Source organism: Loxodonta africana, chromosome 22 (genome assembly GCF_030014295.1).
Source record: "Loxodonta africana isolate mLoxAfr1 chromosome 22, mLoxAfr1.hap2, whole genome shotgun sequence".
In the NCBI taxonomy this organism is placed as follows: Eukaryota; Metazoa; Chordata; class Mammalia; order Proboscidea; family Elephantidae; genus Loxodonta; species Loxodonta africana.
In genome coordinates, this window is record NC_087363.1 from 24759538 (window position 1) to 24765537 (window position 6000).

Sequence of the window (6000 nt, forward strand, 5' to 3'; positions counted from 1 at the left end):
GATGCAGAACATTTTCTTTATAAGGGATGTCATGCCAACTGAGCTGGATGTCCCCTGAGAGCATGGCCCTCAGCCCTCAGCCTCAGGGAGTTTGGATGGGTCTATGAAGCTCCCATGACCTTGCCTTGGTCAAATTAAATTGTGCTGACTTCCCCAGAATTGTGTACTGTCTTACGCTCCACCAAAGTTACCATTCGTCGATTGTCTAGTGTTTTTCCCTCCCCGCTCTGCCCCTCCCTAGTAACAATCAAAGATAGTTTCTTTCCGTGTGTAAACCTTTTCATGAGTTTTTATAATAGTGGTCTCATACAGTATTTGTCCTTTTGTGATTGACTTAATACACTCAGCATAATGCCCCCCAGTTGTCTTCCATGTTGTGAGATGTTTCACAGATTCATCATTGCTCTTTATTGTTGCATAGTATTTCGTTTATCCATTCATTTGTTGATGGGCAGTTAGATTGTTCCTATCTTTTTGCTACTGTGAATAATGGTGAAATGAACATGGGTGTGCATATGTCTATTTGTCTGATGGTTCTTACCCCAGCCTCCATCAGACTGAGTCCAGCACAACTGGAGAGCGCCTGGCTACCACCACTGACTGCTCTGACAAGGATCTCAGACAGGGTCCTGGACAGAGCTGGAGAAAAATGTAGAACAAAATTCCAACTCACAAAAAAAGCCAGGCTTACCGGTCTGACAGAGACTGGAGAAACCCCAAAAGTATGGCTCCTGGACCATTTTAACTCAGTATTGAAGTCACTCCTGAGGTTCGCCTTATATCCATAGAATAGACAGGCTCATAAAACAAAACGAGACTAAATGGGCACACCAGCTCAGGGGCATGGATGAGAAGGCAGGAGGGGACAGGAAAACTGGTAACAGGGAACCCAAGGTCAAAAGGGAGAGAGAGTTGACATGTCATGGGGTTGGCGACCAATATTACAAAACAATACGTGCATTAATTGTTTAATGAGAAAATAATTTGCTCTGAAAGCCATCTGAAGAACAATAAAAAAAGAAAACAAAGTGTTGAGAGAGTAATGCTTAAATTCAGACTCTATCACAGTGAAACCTCAGGAAGGTAAACTGTTACTTAATCAGGTGAGTTTGGCAACTAAAATGCTGCTCTTGTTTGAAATCCTAGCCATTATTGAAACTTAACACTAAAACAGAATGAAGTCTCTTGTTCATGTGCTTTGATGAACTAATTTAGAGTGTGTATTGTGAGTCTCTCCAGGTTACAAGTGATTTAATTGTTTTGTTTAAGGAAAAATACACACGATAAAATGCAATATGTATCCAGCTCAGTTAATTTTACCTACATATTATATACACATTTACCCACTACCCAGACCAAGAAATAGAACTTTTTCAGCACCCCAGAAAGATCCCTTATGCTCTTCCACCAAGTCAATACCCATTACCAGAGGTAATCACTCTAAATATTACTGAAGGCACCTTGAGAGAAAAGCCTGCGATGTACTTCTAAAAATCAGGTCTCGGGAGCATAGTTCTACTCTGACACATGTGGGGTTGCCATGAGTTAGAGTCAGCTTAATGGCAATTTTTTTTTTTTTAATCATCATAGATTAGTTCTGCCTGTCTTTTGTTTTTTTTAATTGTCCTTTAATAGTTTAGAAATCAAGTCAGTCTCTAATACAAAAACTTATACACACCTTGCTATGTACTCCTAGCTGCTCTCCCCCGATGAGACAGCACGTTCCTCTCCACCTTGTATTCCCCATGTCCGTTCATCCAGCTGCTGTCCCCCTCTGCCTTCTCATCTCGCCTCCAGACAGGAGTTGCCCACATAGTCTCATGTGTGTACTTGAGCCAAGAAGCTTACTCCTCACCAGCATCACTTTCTTTCTTATCATCCAGTCCAATCCCTGTCTGAAGAGTTGGCTTCGGGAATGGTTCCAGTCTTGGACTAACAGAAGGTCTGTGGAACATGACCTCCAGGGTTCCTCTAGTCTCAGTCAGACCATTAAGTCTGGACTTTTTATGAGAATTAGGTCTGCACCCCACTGTTCTCCTGCTCCATCAGGGATTCTCTGTTGTGTTCCCTGTTAGGGTAGTCATTGGTAGTAGCCAGGCACCATCCAGTTCTCTTGGTCTCAAGCTGATGTAGTCACCGGCTTATGTGGCCCTTTCTGTCTCTTGGAGTCGTCTTTACCTTATGTTGGTGTTCTTCACTCTCCTTTTCTGCTGTTTTTGAATGCTTTATGAATGAAATCATTTATTACATTTATGAGCTCTTACATGTTCAGCTTCTTTCATTCAACATATTTTGAGATTTATTACATGTACCCATAATATGTTCTTTTTTATTGCTGTGTAGTGTTCTATTGTGTGGATAAACTACAGATTGTTTATCCATTCCTTTATTTGTGGATTTTTAGGCTGATTTTAGTTTTTGTCTGTTATGAATAAAGATGCTCTGAACACTCTTGTACGAGTCTTTTTGTGGACATATGCACCTATTTCTCTTGGGTATATACCCAGGAGAAGAAGTGTAGGGTCATAGAGATGTTGTGTTGTTAACAGTATTAGAATCTAAAGGAGTTTAGTTCATATATCTTGCCTGCTCTTTCTCCCCCAGAAATGCACTCTCCTTCCTCCCTCCAGCCTCCTTAACATTAAATTTGTTTTTCTCTTTTGGTGTTTAGTCTCTCTCTATTATGTTATGATCAAATCATCCATATGTTTGTGTGCTTAATTAGCACTTATTTATTTATTTCACTGCTCCTCAGATGCTTTATTGCTGGGACCAAATTGGGGTCATATTTGAGAGAAAGAATAGATCCTGGGCCTGAAGAGGGTAGCACTGAGGAAAATGGTCATTCTGGGAACTGTCCCAGGATCCAACTAGAGAAATAGGGTCAGTGTGTGGTCAGAGAAGGGGGCTTCTGACTCCAGGAAGGGAGGATTGGAGAGAGTAACATCCCCAAGAAGGAATGGGGGTCCGGAGGGAGTGTTGGGGTCCCTGGGGGAAAGGGGACTTGCAGTGGTGGAGACCAAACCAAAAAAAAACCCATTGCCGTTGACTCAATTCCTACTCCTAACGATCCTATAGGATAGAGTAGAACAGCTCCATAGGGTTTCTAAGGCTGTAAATCTTCACGGAAGCAGACTGTCACATCTTTCTCCAGCTGAGCAGCTGGTGGGTTTGAACTCCTGAACTTTCGGTTACCAGCCGAGCGCTTAACCACTGTCACCAGGGCTCCTTTGGTGGTGGGATGACTCATGAATTGAACTGGTGGTGTCGTGGATCACGTGGTGAACTGGTAGAGGTTGGTGTAGATGCTGGGTTTGTTGGGCTAGTCACAGAGGAATCTCCCCAGGATGCGAGGCCCTGTACAGAGCCACTGCAGACCACGGGACCCCAGGAGTTGCTCTGGCAGGAGCCTCGCTCCACCTTGTGTCTGGCACAGAACATGGTAAGATCTACCTGGTCTGGGTAGGCCTTCCTGCACCTGTTGTCGCTTAGCATAGTGATGTTCAAGCACTGGAAGGCCTTGTGAAAGTTAACCTGGGGGCTGCTTGTAGTCCCCCAGCCAGATACCAAGCAGGTGGTCCCAGCAGATGGACAATGAGAGGAGATGTTGACGGGCTTGACATTCTGAGTCTCATGAGTTATTTTGTTCATCTTGATAAACATGAGGTTTTGGAGTGGCCAGGGTGGGAGAAGTCAGGGTGGAGAATGTATTTGACCCCTTGGAGCTTCTGCTGCCCAGAATCACAGGTGGGTGAAAGGAAATGGTAAAGCAGAAGGACACTGAAAACAGGCTTCCTGCAACGTGCAGCCATGAGCAGCCACTTCAGAGCCACCAGCACTACCCAGCGGTAGAGTTGGTTGAGTCTCATCTCATTTCTTAACTGCTGCTTCCATGGGCATTGATTGTGGATCCAAGTAAAATGTAATCCTTGACATCTTCAATATTTGCTCCATTTATCATGATGTTGCTTATTGGCCCAGTTGTGAGGATTTTTGTTTTGTTTTACAGAAGCTACTCAGTAAAAATGTGCTGCTTTCAACAGTGATTTTGTCACTTTGGCTGGAGTGTAGGGTGCTTGGAGACAGGCAGTTAATGTCTCAGTTACCTGTTGCTGCACAACAACTTACCTCAGAACTTAGTGGCTTAAAAACAGCAATAAACATGTATTACCTCTTGTAGTTTCTGTGGATCAGGAATTCAGGAATGGCTTGGTTGGGTGGTTCTGGCTTGGAGTCTCAAGAATTGAGACTAACATGTTGGCTGGGGCTGCCGTCATCTGAAGGCTTGACTAAGGCTGGGGGATCCCCTTCTAAGGTGACTCACTCATACGGTTGGCAAGTTGGTTCTGACTTTGGCGGGAGACCGCACTTCCTTCCCATTGAGCTCCTCCACGGAGCTGGTTAAATGTGCTTATGACATGGTGATTTTCTCCTGTGTAGGCAACCTGAGAGAAAGAGAGTCAGGAGGAAGCTACAACCTTTTGATGGCCTACCCTCGGAAGTCATATAGTTTCACTTCTGTCACATTCAATGGACTAGAAACAAGTCACCAAATTGGGCCCACATTCAAGGGGAGGAGAGTTAGGCTCCACCTTTGAAAGAGAGAAGTGTCAAAAAATTTGCAGACATATTTTAAATCACCACAGATAAAGAAGGTGGGAAGATTTGTGTGCTCAGAACTCAAGGACTCTCAGGGCTGAGTGGGACTCCGAGGGATGAAGCCTTCTGTGGAGACCCACTTGTCTGTCCTGGTGTTTTCTATCCAGGCAACCATGAACCCCAGGCAGTAGGTAAGGTAATAAATGAACAGCGGATCAAAGCTGTGAAGAAATCAGAAATGGCTCAGACTAGGACAAAAGTGCTAAACACCTGGCAAGCACATAAGCATGAGGCCATGAACCCCTTGCCCCCAGGAGAATCAGGGAGTGGCATCTGAGCTGTATTCTTGTGAAGTCTTTAGTAAGTCCCTGAGTGTGGCACTGGGTGTATATAGAGAAGGTTGAATGTGCACAGTCTGGCTTGCTCAGCCAGCACTGGGAGCCATTCATGGAAGCTGAGACCTGGAGGGAATCCCACCGCCATAGCAGCAGATACTACCCACCACACATCTGCAGAGATCTTTTGAAGCCACACAGTGTTTGCATACAGCTTTTCAAGGTGTGATTTTCCCACAAGAAGACTATGAATTCATCAGGGTGGATTTTAAGCGCCCTAGCAGTTGCGTCCTTAAACTTCTTTTGCCCACCTAACCCCTATCAAAGGCCCTTCACCATTGTTGGATCTTCTCTCCCTCTTTGCTCCTACTTCCCTGAATGTGCTTGCCCTGCTTGTGGCTCGCCATGTCTCAGCTTCTTGACTCTATGTCTTTGAGAGACCCTCCTCTGCCCACCGTCTTCAGGCCTCCTTCCCTGCTCAAAATCCCTCCACCCCTTGAAGTTTCAAGATTTTCCCAGTGAATGAATGAGTCTGAGGAGTCCTTTAGTTCCCTCGGGAAGCAGCTAATGCCACTTTTGAGCCTTTTCCTCCTGCTGTCCCAGGCTAATGAAGGTAAGGAAAAATACAAATTGAAAGTAAGAGAGGTTTTAAATCTCCCTGTTGAAAGTAAGGGAAGACATTTCCCTTCTCCCTCATTCTTTCAGAATTCACTTCAGGTAACTCGTAACAAAAATCTTTGTCTTTCTGAAAAGTTTGTAAGTCAAGGATGTTTCCTCAAAGACCTGGGACCCATCTCTTTTGGATTATAAATTATCAAGGAAGATCACATACCTATCTCCAGTTTCCTGGAAGGAGATTAGCATAACTTGAGGTATTCTGCCATAAAGATACTGGAAAATTAGCAATTTTATCTTAAAGATGAATGTAATATAATGAGTTGTATCCATCTTAGCTATGTAAAGGATAAAATTTCTTTCTGTCTTTGTAATCTCTCTAGCAGATTCCCTGTTGTGCGTCACATTCTGCTTTAACGCTTATTCAGTAATGTCTTAGGCTGGGTTCTTT

At 44.1% G+C, this 6000-nt stretch overlaps 1 pseudogene; it reads right to left on the minus strand.

Annotated features, from left to right (window-relative positions):
* Positions 1-835: 835 nt before the first annotated feature.
* LOC111750620 (kallikrein-5-like) lies at positions 836-5630 on the minus strand (annotated as a pseudogene).
* Positions 5631-6000: the final 370 nt, after the last annotated feature.